The 15884-nt window shown below is 39.1% G+C and overlaps 1 protein-coding gene and 1 non-coding gene across 3 annotated transcripts in view; one reads left to right on the top strand and one right to left on the bottom strand.

The window, feature by feature from the left end:
• Nucleotides 1–15884, top strand: part of PEAK1 (pseudopodium enriched atypical kinase 1) — a 206666-nt gene that overhangs the window by 35641 nt on the left and 155141 nt on the right. The window lies entirely within an intron of this gene.
• On the bottom strand, nt 9029–9155 carry LOC118987865 (small nucleolar RNA SNORA13). The gene has a single exon (XR_005066665.1). It is a non-coding gene; the product is annotated as a small nucleolar RNA SNORA13 (small nucleolar RNA).

The following is a 15884-nucleotide window of genomic DNA, read 5'->3' as shown; positions in this document are numbered from 1 at the left end:
CAGAGCAAGTATAAGTAAAAGGGCCCTGGCTGGTGTGGCTCAGTGGATTGAGCACTGGCCTGTGAAACCAAAGGGTCACTGGTTTGACTCCCAGTCAGGGCATATGCCTGGGTTGCGGGCCAGGTCCCCAGTAGTGAATGCATGAGAGGCAACCACATATTGATGTTTCTCTCCCTCTCTTTCTCTCTCCTTTCCCCTCTCTCTAAAAATAAATTTTAAAAAGAAAGAAAACAGGAAGAGGAAATATGAAAATGTGTAAGAATATTAGGGAATTCAAAGAAAACAGATAACCAATAAACATTGAGAAGGTGTTCAATCTCACTAATAGTCAGGGAAATGGAAAATTTAAAGACAATAAAGTTGTTTTAATCTACCAGGTTGGCATAAATTTCTAAAGTTGATATATCCAGTAGTAGCCAGTATGTGGAGAAATGGATACTCTGTTAGTAATTTGGGGGTTGTAAAATTGTATAGCCATTATCTGGTAGCATCTGGTTTACTCTGGGCCACATTCTGTGCTAGGTGCTCAATAAACATTTTTTTCCTAAAGCATATACTTGTTTTGGTTTGTGCACAATCTTAACCGTCTCATTTTCATGTTGAGAGGATTTACTCTACTAAGGCTGAGTCTTACCCCACACATTAATATTGTGCATGTTGGGTTTTCATAGTACACCCCACTGGCTTTTATAAGGAACTTGTCTATATGGTGTTAGGAAAGGATTTAGCTTTTGAGAGTGATACAGTCATTTGGAGTTCTGCCTTCCTAGAAGAAAAAAATGTGTTTGATTTTAAGCATTGTTTATTTTTGTAACAACTAATGTTATTAATTTATTTGGGGTGGGCAGGGGAGTTTAAGAATGCAGATCGTGATGGTTTACTGAAAGTTTAAACTGATTCTGATCAACCTTGGTCATACCCAGGCTTGGTATTGCCTTTCGTAAACTCGTTTTAATAACCAAACCTCTAGGACCTTGATGTTATCTTCTTGGCCTTTTTGGTGTTTTTGGTTTTGGTTTTGTTTTCCTTTGTGGGACATTTATTTATTATTTATTGTTTTTCCCACCTACCCACCTCTGGCCCCTTTTTGGCAGCCATCAGTTTGTTCTGTATATCTGTGCCTCTGTTTTGTTTTATTTATTCATTTATTTTGTTTTTGTTTTTTAGATTCCCCATATAAGTAAGACCATACAGTATTCGTCTTCTCTCTAAGGCAGTTGTTTAAATGGAAAAATGAAGACTTTGAAGAAGGCTGGTGAGTTTGACAAGGAGAAGGCAGAGACAAAAGGCATGGAAGTGGAGTTGACCCAACATAGAATCTGGCATCAGACACTTAAAAGACACTCATTCTCAGCTTAACCTTGTCAGATTTGGGTATATATTAGAGATAGAGCTAGGAAGACTTAAATGGATGGATTGGATTAGAGGAGAGAGGGTGATGGGTGAGGAGGAAAAAAAAATGACTGCTAGTTTTTGACTAAGCAAGTTGTTGGATGGTGGACCACTTACTGAGATGGGAGTGCTTGGTAAGTGGAGAGGTTAGATGTCAATGGTTCTGCCTTGATCTAGAGTATGAGATGTGTCTTAGATACCCAAGTGTAGATGTCAAGAAGGCAGTCATAAGGAGACTGACATATATAAAGAAAGATAAAAATGTGAGAGTAGTAGCATATAAATTAGATGGTATCTAAAGGCATGTGATTGGCTCAGGTGGTTAAAGTGTCCTCCTGACAGCCAGGGTTCGTGGGTTTAATCTCAGGTCAGGGCACATATAAGAAGCAACCAATGAATGCATAAATAAGTGAAACGATAAATCAGTGCTTCTCCCCCCCCCCCCGCCCACTCCCTCTTTCTCCCTGTCTCTCTGTAAAATCAATTTAATAAATAAAGCCCCGAGATTGGATAAAATCACTTAGGGAAAGAGAACAAATAAAGGCAGGGGAGAACTGGAGAATGTCAAGGGACATTCTTGATCACTCTCCGACATTGACAGATGTAGTAGAGAAGAAATCAAAAGGGAGAAAACAGGCTGAGAAAGGAGCTGGCAGTGAGGTAGGAAGAAAATCAGAAAAGTAATGAGAGTTCATTCCAGAAGCTAGCTAAGGAAGTATTCCAGAAAGAAGAGGATGGTCAACTGTGATATGTTACTTGAAGGTTTAATGAGGTGAGAACAGAGAATTGGCCATTGGCCTTGGGGGAAATGTAGTCTTTGGTGACATAAATTAGCAGTGTTTCAGTAAAGCGATGGGAACAAAAGCCTAATGGAGTGGGTTGAGGAGAAAATGAATGGGGAGAAAGTGAAGGGAACTTTGTTTTGAGTTTTGTTCTGGAAGATAATGGAGAAATACAGTGGTACTGAAAAGGAGACATGAGTATAAGGGAAGGTTGTTTTGGGTTTTTTTTAAGGTGAGTAAGATTAAGGCACATTTATATGCCCCTGAGAATTAGGCAGAGTAGAGAAATTGATGATGCAGAAGAAACGGGAGATATTGTAGGAACAGTCCTTGAGAAGTCACAAGTGGATGAGCTCCTCGTCAGAAGTGGAAGGGTAGGTCTTAACAGGGAACATAAACTTTTTATTGTAGGGGAAATGAGGGTAAAGCATGTGAAATCATACTCAGTTAGGTTGGTAGAATTAATGGGCAGATAAGATAAAATTCATCTGATTGGATTCATTTTTCCAGGTAAGTATGAAGAAAGTTTATCAGTAAGAAGTGACATGTGATGAAAGGGATGCCAGATTTTAGGACTCAAGAAAATTTATGAAATAGTTATCTCAAAGTATTGAAGTAAATATATAGAAGGAACCGATTTGGATTCTGTTTCTGACAAGGTTAAGTCCCCATTTGAGACTTGTAGTTATACATTTTAAGTGAATACACAGTTGTGTGGTTTACTGGTGCTGTTCATCTGCTTAGAAGGTGGCATAGAGTAAGCTCATGTGTGAGTTGGCATTTTACTATTAGAAAGGGAAGAAGGGACAAGAGAGTGTTTTCAAAGTGGAAAACTTGATTGTTCATGGCATTTATTGTGGGTAAAGAGGAAAGTGAGTATAGTGATTATAATGATAAGGGCAATTATCTTACATCTTGGTGAAATCCAAGAATTATTGAAGTCAGAATCTGCATTTTAAGTTCACATCCCAGCTGAAACAACTCATGGGCCATCTTAAAAAAACATTTGTAATAACTTTGGGTCATAATGGTTCTCTCAGAGCAAATACCTGTTTTTGTTCAAATTTCACAGTATACAAGTGCAGTGGTGCTGTAAGAAAAAGTGAATTTATAGCTCTGGCTGGTATAGCTCAGTGGATTGAGTGTTGGCCTGCAAATGAAAAGGTTAGCCAGTTGAATTTTCAGTCAGGATATATGCCTGGGTTGTGGGCCAGGTCCCTGGTTGGGGGTTTGCAAGAGGCAACCAATTGATGTGTGAGGGATAATATATCGATGTTTCTCTCCCTCTCTTTCTCCTTACCTTCCCCTCTTTCTAAAAAGAAATTGATAAGTAAAATTTTAAAAAATCTATTTATACAAATGTATAGGAAAATATTGATTATCAGGACTTTAGCAGTGAATAGATTAATGATCAGAGAAAATAAGTAATATTTACTCTATTACATTTTAGCTTTTATTTTTTGTGGGTGTAGAAAGTTTATTGTATACAACAAGAAGGGACCGTCCCACTCTGGGAGCAAGAACAGAACCCCAATCACCCATCCCACTTCCCTAACCACCCCTGTCAGGGGTGCCCATCCCTGCAGCCTGAGGGAGACTCTGCTCCTTCCCGGCTTCCTGTGGGAGCCAGGAAAGGCTGAAGCCCTATCCTCAGAAAGAGGAGGCAGGGTGTTCAGGACCCCACTGTCCCAGCCCCACCCTGTGCTTCTTGCCTCTTCCCACCTACACCACTCCTGACAGTAGAATCAGAGACACGGGAAATCTCAACACACCAAGATGGTGCTTCTCCATGGAAGCCAGGCTTTAGATGACTCTATACTTTTTCCTTCTTTAAAAAAAAATGAATCCACATATGGTGACTTTCTTTTCTTTCTTTTTTTCTTTAAAGATTTTATTTATTCTTAGAGAGAGGAGTAAGGAGGGAGAAAGAGAGGGAGAGAAACATCACTGTGTGGTTGCCTCTTACACGCCCCCTAGTGGGGACCTGGCCTGCAACCAAGAACCAAGGCATGTGCCCTGACTGGGAATGGAACCAGAAACCCTTTGGTTCTCAGGCTGGCATTCAATCCACTGAGCCACACCAGCCAGGGCTCATTTTTTTAATAGTTATATTTTATTGATTATGCTATTACAGTTGTGCTTTTGTCCTCCTTCCACCCAGCACCCCCCACTGCCTCAGGCAACCCCCCCACCATTGTTCGTGTCCATGGGTAAGGCATATACTTTTTCGGCTACTCCATTACCTATACTGTACTTTACATCCCTATGGCTTTCTGTAACTACCTATTTGTACTTCTTTATCCCCCTCACCTCTTCGCCCATTCACCCATAACACCCTTCCCATCTTGCAGCCATCAAAACACTCTCTGTATCCATGATTCTGTTTCTGGTTTTATTTGCTTTGTTTTTTAGATTCAGTTGTTGATAGATTTTTATTTTTTTGCCATTTTATTGTTGATAGCTTTGATCTTATTTTTCTTAAATAAGTTTCTTTAACATTTTATATAATAATGTTTTGGTGATAATGAACCCCTTTATTTTTTTTCTTGTCTGGAAAAGCTCTTTATCTGTGCTTTGATTCTAAATAATAGCTTTGCTGGATAAAGTAATCTTGGCTGTAGCTCCCTGTTTTTCAAGACTGAATACTTCTTGCCAATCCCTTCTAACCTGCAAAGTTTCTTTTGAGAACTCAGCTAACAATCTTACGAGAACTCCCCTGTAGTTAATTAACTGTTTTTCTCTTGCTTCTTTTAAGATTTTCTTTTTATCTTTAACATTTAGCTTTTTTATTATGATTTGTCTTGGAATGGGCCTCTTTACATTCATCTTGTTTGGGACTCCCTGTGCTTCCTGGACTTCCCCATGTTTATTTCCTTCACCAAATTAGGGAAGTTTTCTTTCATTATTTTTTCAAATAGATTTCCAATTTCTGGTTCTTTATCTTCACCTGCTGGTACCCCTATGATTCAAATGTTGTAATGCTTGAAGTTGTTCCAGAGGCTGCTTATACTATCTTCATTTCTTTGGACTTTTTTTTGTTCTTGTTGTTTCGATTAGTTGTTTTCTACTCCATTAGGTTTCAAATCATTGATTTTATCCTCATCTTCATCCACTCTACTGTTGTTTTCCTATAAGTTGTTCTTTATTTCAGTTAGTGTATCCTTTGTTTCTGACCGTATCTTTTTTATGCTGCCGAGGTCCTCACTAAGTTCCTTGAGCATCCTTATAAGCAATGTTTTGAACTCTATGTCTGACAGATTGCTTATCTCCATTTAGTTTACGTCTTTTTCTGGAATTTTGATGTGTTCTTTCATTTGGGCCATGTTCCTTTGTCCCTTGTTTTGGCCGCCTCCCTGTGTTTGTTTCTATGCATTAGGAGGAGCTGCTTTGACTCTGTGTCTTAGTAGTGTGGCCCAGTGTAGTAGGTGTTCTATAGGGTCCAGTGGTACAGCCTCCCCTATCACCAAGCTGAGTACTCGAGGTTTTTAAGTGGGTAAATATTAGAAAATCTAATGGTCTTTGATTTTCCCTGGTTACTACAGAGTTATGCCTTTCTTCATTTTGCGACTGATATAGCATTTTTACACAGCAACTATACTGGGAAAGAAAATGTATCTAGTCCAGAAAAGTTCTTGTACGTGTTCTTTGAATAAGGATGTCTCTGTAGGTTCGGAAAGATGGTAAATCCCAATGAAGTGATCTGCCTTATATATATATTTTTACATGCATTTGAGATCCTGAAGATTGTTTTCATTCCTAGAGACTTGGCAGTTATCTCTATCAAGTAATCTGGACTCAGAATGGTTTTCTAAGGGGCTGTCTGGTTGAGAATGAACAAATAGGTTCTGAAGAGCTGCTGTAATGAGAATACCTGAGTAGCCTGATAGTAAACAGTTGAACATTGTAGAGCCATTAACATCCCAAGTCACAGAGAAGCCACATGTGTAGTCCCTTGTGACAGAATCAAGTCTCCTGGAGGAGAGCGAAGCTGGTTTTGACTGTCGAAGGACCTGCAACCAGGGCCATCTCAATCATGAGTACTTATTCATAGCAAAAAAACATTTTAGAGATGATTGTATTATGGGAGAAACTCCCCAAAACTTGCTTGTTCTCACCAATACAGTAAAGAATTACAGGCCAGTGAGCCTACTAGCATGTAAGCAAAGTTTATTAATACTAAGTTCTAGTAGGAAAGCAAAGCAGGGGTGGCAAAAGTAGGGTGGTCAGAGGCCGAGAGTCAAGAGAGAGTCCTTTGTTTTGAGGACTTACATAGTTGGCAGGGTGGCGAAGAAGAAGTTACATTTTGATTGGCAGGTAAAGATGGTGCCAGCTTCCCGGGAGAGACATGACTACCTAAAGGTAGGTATGAGTAAGGGTCTGTTACCCCAAATTCTTATCTTGCTCCAGACTCTATTTGTTTATTATGTATATGTGATGGGAGGCAGGCAGTTAACAAGAGTTGTCTTACGAGTTTTTTCTTTGGGCTCTGTAGTCCCCCACCCTTCTCCCTTCCAGGCCTGGGGATAAATACACAGTCTCAACGTTTTCTTTTCCCAGTTATTGGAGGTGATACACACAGACTTTCAAGGGCTCCCCCACTCCTACACTATTGCAGTTTCACTTGTTTGGAATGCCTGACATCCTTATTGGACCAGGCTCAGGATTACTGGGTCAGTGGGTGAGCTTTTGCTTTTAGCCTCCTGTATTAAGTTCTTTGTTAGATCTTAATGATGAGTGCCCTGCCTTTATTTCCCTTCTGGCCACTCATTCTACTGTGACTGTTATGTCTGCAGTATTTAATTTTTATTTCTTTTATTTTTTTTTGTTAGATTTGTAATTTATTTTTTTTCCAATTTTTTTATTTAATTATTTTTCAAGTACAGTTTTCTGTTTATTACTCCCATCCCATCCCACCCCCCATCCTCCCCCCTCCCTCCCAATTTTTATTTCAATAAATTATAAGATAATGAAGATTAAACCCAAGCTCTTTTAAATAATTTTCTTTTAATTTATAAGGTTTTAGTCTTTCTGTGATCCAAAATTTGTGCTATATTAAGATATTAGAGTAATATATCTCTTCTGCCTACTTATATCTTTATGTTGTATAATTTTTAGATTATTGATGGAAAGTGGTCAATCTCTGTTTAATGTTCCTTCTGTAGTAAATGAGCCTCTTCATCACTTATACTACTCCAACCTCGTTATTTGCTTAGTGATATCATACTGATAGAAAATTGGTTGACTTCATGGAAGCCTAGAGAATATATCATTAGAAAAGGAAATTTGACGAAAACAAATTGTTTCTAGATTGCCTCGATTTTTGTTTTTTCCAGTCTAGTAAGAACTACAACTACTTTTGTTAGTGGAAAAATGGCACCAGAATGTTACTGATGATTGGACCTTGGTTCAGCAATCTTGATACTTGAGTTCTGGCCAGGAAAGAATTCAGATCTAAGACTCAAATATAAGCAAAGGTTTATTTAGAAAGTTAAAGGGATAGGAGAAGTAAGCCATAGAAGAAGTGAGTCAGCTGGGCTGCATGGGCTCAGAAAACAAGTTACCTAGACAAAAGGAGGGCTCTTGGAATGTAGGACAAAGAAAGCAAGGATATATGTACCGGGGGGGAAAGAGATGGGGAAAGGTTCTGGCTTGCTTTAGCGAGAGTGCATGCTGGGAAAGGAGGAGATTAGAAAAGGCACAAGTATGCTGGGGAGAGGGGTGTGCGGATAGAGGCATGGTGTGGGGCGGGGAGAGGGGAGCCTCTCCAAGTCATTTGTCTTGAGGGCTTTTATCCACTTTCCAAAGGTGGGGACCCTAAGGGTGGTTTCAGGGAAGATCTCAACAGAATATTCATTAGTTTTCCAGGTGTTTCCTTTCAGGGTCTGTTCTCTCCTGATTGTTCTGTGCCAGGGCAGGGGGTCGTTAGTTTTATAGCTGGTCCTGAGGCAGCCATGGTGTCACCCCACCTGGCCTTGTTGCCTTTCTGAGCCTGGAGCTGAAACACAACTGAGGTCTAGATCTTATCTTACCTGTAGTTCGACCTAACCTCTGTTTCTGTGGTCAATAGACCTGAGGCTTTGTTTCAAAATAATAAGAGTATTTGATGAAAATCAGGACCTCATGTCCTGAGGACTTAGTACTTAAGGGAGTAGTTGTGCAAACACTTGTATGGGAGTCGTGTAAAGCTATTCTCTGTTCTCTTCATTCCTCCTCTATGGGGTCTACCATATGACTAGGGACATGCCTAGGGGGAACAGTCAGGGGAGGGTCCAAACCCCACAACCAGTGATATGAAAGGTCAGGAGGTCTAAACGCATGACCAGCTATATGCTAGGGGAGAAAGGTTACTCTGGGCACAAATTCCTTGTTTTCCCAGTTTTTCTAGGCACTCTTGTGAGGCTTCTTGGGCTTTTCACCCTGGTGACCTTCCGTACCTGGCCTATAGTCCTTGCTCTGTTCATGCCTGTCTAACGGCCTACTCTACTTTGAGGTGCATCAGAAGCATCTGAACTACTTTTTTTCCTTTTTAAGCACGCACTTATGCAGCTCTGTCTTGCAGCCTTTCAAGGCCAGGCAAGTTCACAAGGGATTCAGGCAAACAGAAGAAAATTCACGGAACCATAGGGATGTCTGACATGCCTTTATTCTGAGGCCGGGTGATCCACGCACACTGCAAGCCACATACTGCACCGTGGGAAGTCCCAACTCCCTAGTATATTAAATGCATACAGAGCTGGCAGGGTGGCAAGATAATACATAATAAAGTGTGATTCTGCGCATGCGGGCCCGTGCTCAAGGTTATGTGAATACTGCTTATCATAGTTGCCCAGACATCCAGGTGAGAGAGCCTCACTTCATTTTCCCTACAAGCTCCTAAACCAAAGACATGAAATTCAAGGAAGGTAAGGGCTGCAAAGTTGTTTATGCCTTTTTGATGCTACATTTACTAGTGTCCAAAAGTGAATGGGCAACACAAAGGCTGTGAACAACTTTTTAAAACATGTTTTAAAAATAAACATGTTTGGGTGCCAGCTCAGATTCGCTGGTTTAGGATCTGTGGAGATGTAACCCATACAACTGTATTTTGAAAGTAACCCATACAACTGTATTTTGAAAAGGATCACAAATTGTGACAGGCACTAAAGGCTGAGAACTGCTAACATTTAGGAAACTTTAAAAGCATAGACTCTGGAGATAGATAAAAGTCCAGATCTGCCAAGATCTAGGTATATGAATCTGGACCTAGGCTTATGACTAAATTACTTAATCTCTCTGAAATTCAATTTCCTTGTCTATGAAGTAGGAATAGTAATACTTTATAAGGTATTTTAGGGGATTAAAGTGGGTAATAGAAAGAAAGTGCTTGATATCCACTTTATTATTCTGCTGGTGTGGAGTTCCTCAGTTTTCATCTTGAGTTATGAAGAGTGAGGTTTTTCTCATAGTAACTCTATATGCATCCAAAAGGGTCTTTATGCAGAATTTTCTCTCGCTATCTTTTAATTATGTTACTGGTAGTATTTAGCTAGAAGGGGGGAGTGAAAGGATCAAGACATGGAGTTTAGTAAACTGGGAATCATAATAAGCCTGCTTGCTAGCCAGGCAGCTACAGCTTCACACCTCAGAGGACTGTGGCATCATGTTTCACCAAGGAGACTAACACCCCTGGTTTCCCAGCTCCTGTACCAAATTACCAGGTGGGAGCAGGGAAAGGCAGGTACCGGCATAAACAGAAGTCAAAATGGTACAGGGGGAGGTAAGTTGCTGGACCAGATAACCTGTCAGTCTAGCCTAGGGAAAGAAGCAATTGGTTGGGAAGTGGACCCACCCAAGAGCAGTCAGAAAGTTGGGGAAATTGATTGGTCATATTGAGAAAGCCCCACAGCCAAGCTAATATAATCCCAGAGGAACAAAGAATCAATCAATCTCTCTCTCTCTCTCTCTCTCTCTTTCTCTCTTTCTCTCTTTCTCTCCCCACCCCCCATGACCCACTCTCATCCTGTGCATTTGCATGTCCTTTTTCCATGGTTGTGTGGTCCTAGCAGCCACATGGCTCATGGCCGTGCAACTCTGTATGCAGGCTCCAGGAGGGAGCTTTAAATGGAAACACACTAGGCTAGCTGGATGCTGGACTGGACTGGACTGGACTTTTGTATAGAGCAGAAACTCTGGGCAGTGGCATTTATCGTGGCTCTACTGAAGATAAGTTTGGACTTTGTTTTTTGGTTAGATGGAAGGAGATGGAACATTGGAAATTCAGGAGGGGAACCGTCTTAATTGTTCATCATCAATAAACCATACCACAGAGCCACTTCCTCCTGTGTGGGTAAATTTCTTTATTAGAAACTGTTAAGAGCTCTTCTTATACCTATAACAGATGGTGTTTCACTGGTAACAATTAGGCAGATTTACCTTGGGCTTTCAACTTTCTTCGAAGTTTGTATTTAGGCTACTTAGAAAATAATGGTAAAGAAAATAAGTAGCATCTTGATTTTCAATTTTCTCGTGTCCTTTGGAGTCACCAATTATTTCTGGTTCCAACATTATCTATTGTCTTATTTTAAACTCAGGCATATTGGTATATTATGAACTTGGGACATAAACGTGTTAATTACAAGACCGTGGAACAATGTTTTTTGTCAATGAATGTGGATGCCTAATTCTTGTATTGGCAACTCATTATATGCTTATATGGTTGATCTCTGTGAATTTGTAAATGACAATAATGAAGATTTCTTTTGAAACATCTCAGGTCAACTTAACTGACAATGTAATGGTGGAAAACTAAAAGAGAAAGGTGAAGAGACACTGTTCTGTTCCTGGTTATTAAGATCTTTCTGTCTGCATAATATTACCTGACAGAATTAAAAGAAAGTATTGATTTTTCTTTTTTTCTTTGTTAAGGATTGATCAGATACTCAGAACATAATGCTAAGCATGAATAGTTAATATGCATGAACTTTGCCAACCATTCAACAAGGCTATGGCTGGCTGTTTTCTCTCATCAAATGTACAGTCACCTTGCCTGCCCAGTGAAGGGCCTCCTCCTTTTTTGCTCGATTGGTTTCATCTATATAGAAAGCAGTAAATGTATTAAATGTTTCCAATTTAAACATTGCAAGAGCTGGAGATTATATAACATCATGCTTGTTGTAGCCTTTCTACTTCTTTTATTTCTAAGATTACTTTTTCTGTTATATCTAGTTATTTGATTTGGTGGGGTGGGGGAATGGTAAGCCTCTGCTGAGATTGTACTACTCCATATTTGTGGACCATATAGGAAAATGTAATGTCACAACTGTTTTTAGACAAGGAAATTCAGAAATGACAGATGAGGATATGAGTACACAAAAATCATTTTTACCACCTTATACTTCAGAGATCTTTGACTTTCAGAAGTTGGAATCTTGGCCTTATGGTTTACCTGAACAACCATTCTAGTATAACACCAGTCAGTGAAACATATTAAGTATCTACTATGTATAGGCTAAGTGTGAACATACAAAGGAAGTAGACTGTTTCAAAGAATAATGTAGTTGGGGGAATATCCAGAGACCTATACAAGCACTTACAAGGTAACATTCACATACCAAATTCTTAACAGGGGCAATGTAGTATAATGCTTGAGAGTAAAACTTTCGAACTGAGTTGCCTAGGCTGAAATCCCAACTCTACTAACTGTATGGCCCTGGGCAAATTATCTCAAAGTGCTTCTCATATTTTCTCATAAATAAAATAGAGATAATAAATGATTTTAAGTGTGAAGTGTTTTGAAACCCCAGCTAAGAAATTTGAGTTTGATATGCTGAGAAATAGGGAGTCATTGTAAATTTTGAACAGGCAAGTTACATGATGAAATTAATTGAGGAACATTATTTTAGTGACTATATGAATAGGGTGGGTAGGTTTAGAGACAGACACCCGCTGGGAGGCTGGCAGACATCTAAATGTGAAAGGTACAACTGTGGAAGTTGAAATAGATGAGCAAGACAAAAAATCACTATGGAGAAAAATATTATCCAAATTTCACAATAGAGTTAATGCGTGTTTCTGAACAGCCCTCTCCTGACAAATGGCTTTAATTCAGCAAAATCTTAGAAAATGCTGGTATAGCAGCTCAGTGGAAATTTCTTGTGAGTGCTGCGAGGAGTTATAAATCCTGGGAAGTCCAGCTGGTAATATATGCATTCACTTACAGATTCCTTTCCCCTTTATAAACTACAGGACTACAGGGAATATTGGATTATCCCTGTTGGAAGTATCTCTATAGGACATGCTTACTGAACTGAAAGCCTTTGTTTAGAACTAATTGGACCTTAGCATTTTTTTAGAGCTTACTCAAATTAGGCAGATTAACCATCTGTAAATCAGACAAATCAGTTCTTTTTTTAAAGCAATTATGCTGAAGGAGAAAAGAAGAAAAAAGGGAAGACACCATCAGACAGAACACTGTATTAGTAAAAACTATACAATTAAGAAAAAATATTGTAATTTGAATGTTGAATTGCATCACTATTACTTTCCTGCATTATGATAGTAGCTAGGTGACACCAATTTCTTTCCGTCCTTTCTGTTGTAGGATACAAAAATGTTTGTTGTATAAGATTTTAAAGTAGAAGAGTCTACAGTGAGAAACCAGTGTCACAATATCTTGGACTGAATTTATTTTTTCTTTGGTTAGAAAGATTTTTGAAGGTGAAGTAGAAAAATAATGTACTACCTATTTTTTAAAGTATTTTAAGGATTTTGACTCAGATATTTTATTATAACTGATACAGAATAACCCTGGAAAAAATAAGAGAAGTACTCAAATTGGTTTGAGGAAATTCTCTTAAAATACGTTTTTATAAAAATTTTATTTATTGATTAGAGAGAGGGACATCAATTTATTGTTCCAATTATTTATGTATTTACTGATTGGTTTCCTATATGTGCCTTGAGTGGGGATTAAACTGTTGCATTCACCAACTGCGAGAACAAATGTCGGAGACTTTCGGGGTTCCAAAGATGTTACTTTATTGGCCAAGTTTAACCTGCGCAGGGGCGAACTCTCCAAAGTGTCCAGAGACATGGTGCCCGCAAGGGCTGCAAATGAGAGTCGCGCCAAACGCTTACAGGCTTAGGGTTTTATGGAGGCGCGCAAACAAGCTGGATACAGAAGCAGATGTGGCGGTTAGCGGTTGGCTCAGCAGCACAATAGGGTTACTGATTATTGGTGAGTTAACTCGTGCACTGGCTGGTGCTCCTTTACCTGATTGGTCAGTTGAGCTCGTGCACAGGGGCAAAATTTCCCTCCCTAGTGACTGTCCAGATGGCTATCTGCCTGACTAACCTTTGCTCTTAAACCACATCCTGGAACACACCCTGCTCTTCGGGCGTGTCCCGGAGCCTCTTTGCGTTAGTTAGTAAAACACCTTTTGCTTCCTTACAGCTATGTTCTGGCTAGTTCCCCTTGCCCTCAACAAAACCTGCAACCTTGGCCTGTTGGGACAACTCTCTAGCCAACTGAGCTGCCTGGCTAGGGCCAATAAATAAGTTTTTAAAAAATCTTTCAAACAAGGCTGTTTTCCCTTTAAAATTAACTCATTGTCATCTTTTCAGATTCTTTGAGCAGATTGTTTTTAACTGTCTGTCAAAGGAGGGATTCCATCCATAATTTTATGTTTTAGTTTATATAACAAGTCAGTGGTAATAACTTTATTTTATCATCAGTCAGTTACCTAATGGATTTAATTAAGTATTCTGTCTATAATCAAATGTATTGCCACTCTTTCCACTACTTAGTGGTTTGGGTAGTGGGTAGCTCTGTAAGAAAAGTAGGATATTTTTACAAGGTCTTTTTTCTTGACATGAGTTTATACATCCTTTTCTTTAGCCATAGTATTAGAGACCACTGTTGATACAGAAAATTGCATTTTTGGGGGGTAATGTCCATATTGCCTGCTACTGTATTAAATCATTGTGAAACCTTAAATTTGGGTGAAGACAGCTTTTGCTTATAAGTGTATTTCATCCCTATAGATTGTATGTGGGCCCTTTAGCCCTGAAATGCCTAATGTAAAACTGACTAGGCTTGTGCTGTCGTTTTCTGTTTAGATATGGGTGTTAGCTAAAAGGTGAGAGATGAAAGTAAGTTCTTGCCAGGTAGGATTGAAACAGTGGAGTAATGACTTTACAATTGGCTGCAAAAGCACACTTAACTAGTGAAGCAAAAACTACTATTCACAAGTTTCAGAATTAATCAAATGATGGACATGATTAAAAATATCTTTTTTCCTAGAGGCATTATTCACTATAGGCTAATTTCTACCTCTTTAGACCACTTTTAAGCATTATTTAGTCAGTATTTATTATAGTTAATTATAGTTAAAAAATCATTGTTTCTCAAGCTTTTATGAACATACTAATTTGTTTTCAACTTCCATTATCATTTGTTTTACTAGAATCTGGATAAAATTAACTGTAGCAAAACAGTGCTCAATACTACTTAAGCCTCAGATTAGATTCTTTAAATTACCTCAGTATAGTATTTATAAACATGAGTATTCACATTCCAGTAAAACTGGAAAACATTTGCCATACCAACAAATTTGCCATATTGATGTAACTATGCAAAATTTTGTATGTAACATGTGGACTTCAGTATAGCAGAATTTGCCCTTTATAAGCTAGCTTACAAATAACCTATTTAGTGTTGTGCCAACAGACCCCTTCCCATAGCTTTTTACTATGTAAACAGATGACTCCTCTCCTTAAGACTAGGTAGAAAACTTCAAAGTTTTGACCTAGAAAAAACATTAACAGAATATCAAATTCTAACGTTTCAGCAGATGTTAACACCAGAAATAGGTTATGGGCAACTCTTACTTAAGTCTTTTACCTAAGTAATACTATGGGAAGTAATCGTGTTAACCAAAAGAACACACAGGTCTCTCATTAAACTTTGTTTTAATGGGTGTCAAAATTCTGTGACACATTTTTGGTTAAGCTGTTACCTTAAAAAGTACTAATATTAAAAACTAATAACTTAAAATCTGCCACTCACACATAAAAAATGCTCTGCAAAACATTCTCATTTCCTTCTGAGGGTTTTACAGTGCATTGTAATCATTAACAAGTATTTTACTATTAAATGACCAATTAAGACAAGCAGTTCTGAGACTGGTCTTCCACCACTGGTTAAGAGTGGGGTGGTAGGTATTGGGGATTATGTTCATTTAGCCTTCTGAGTTTTTCTGGGAATGTTACAGAACAGAGGGCCCTCCCCCACCCCCCCACCCCTCAGGACAGTATACTACTACCAAAAGGACCCCCTACTGGGCTCAGTTGTCCCTCACCAATAGGAAAGACATCTCTCAATGCCAGAGATTTGTGAAGAGGAAATGTTTATTTAATGCTATACAGACTTAAAGTAGTGATCTGATGTCTTCATTAAAATATCAAAGTCCTTTAGGATACCCACAGATGCCCACAGATGCCCACAGCACTTCCTTCTCCCCCTGCCCTAATTCAGGGTACCGCAACTCAGGAAAAGAAGCAAACGTCTAGGATCCAGGCTCCTGGCACCATCAGCTGTGTCGCTGTCCAGGCAGGATATCTAATTAATCCAAAGTCATGTGGCACCTTCTCATGGCCTACTGGCAAGAGTTCTTTGTATGTATTTTCCAGGCAAAGTCTCCCCTGCTTCCCAGGCCACATGGCCAAAGGGGG

Source organism: Sturnira hondurensis, unplaced genomic scaffold (assembly GCF_014824575.4).
Source record: "Sturnira hondurensis isolate 20B ecotype Veracruz unplaced genomic scaffold, ASM1482457v3 Scaffold0005329, whole genome shotgun sequence".
Lineage (NCBI taxonomy): Eukaryota > Metazoa > Chordata > Mammalia > Chiroptera > Phyllostomidae > Sturnira > Sturnira hondurensis.
Note: the sequence above shows the minus strand (reverse complement) of the source record. Positions and strands in the feature narration are given on the sequence as shown.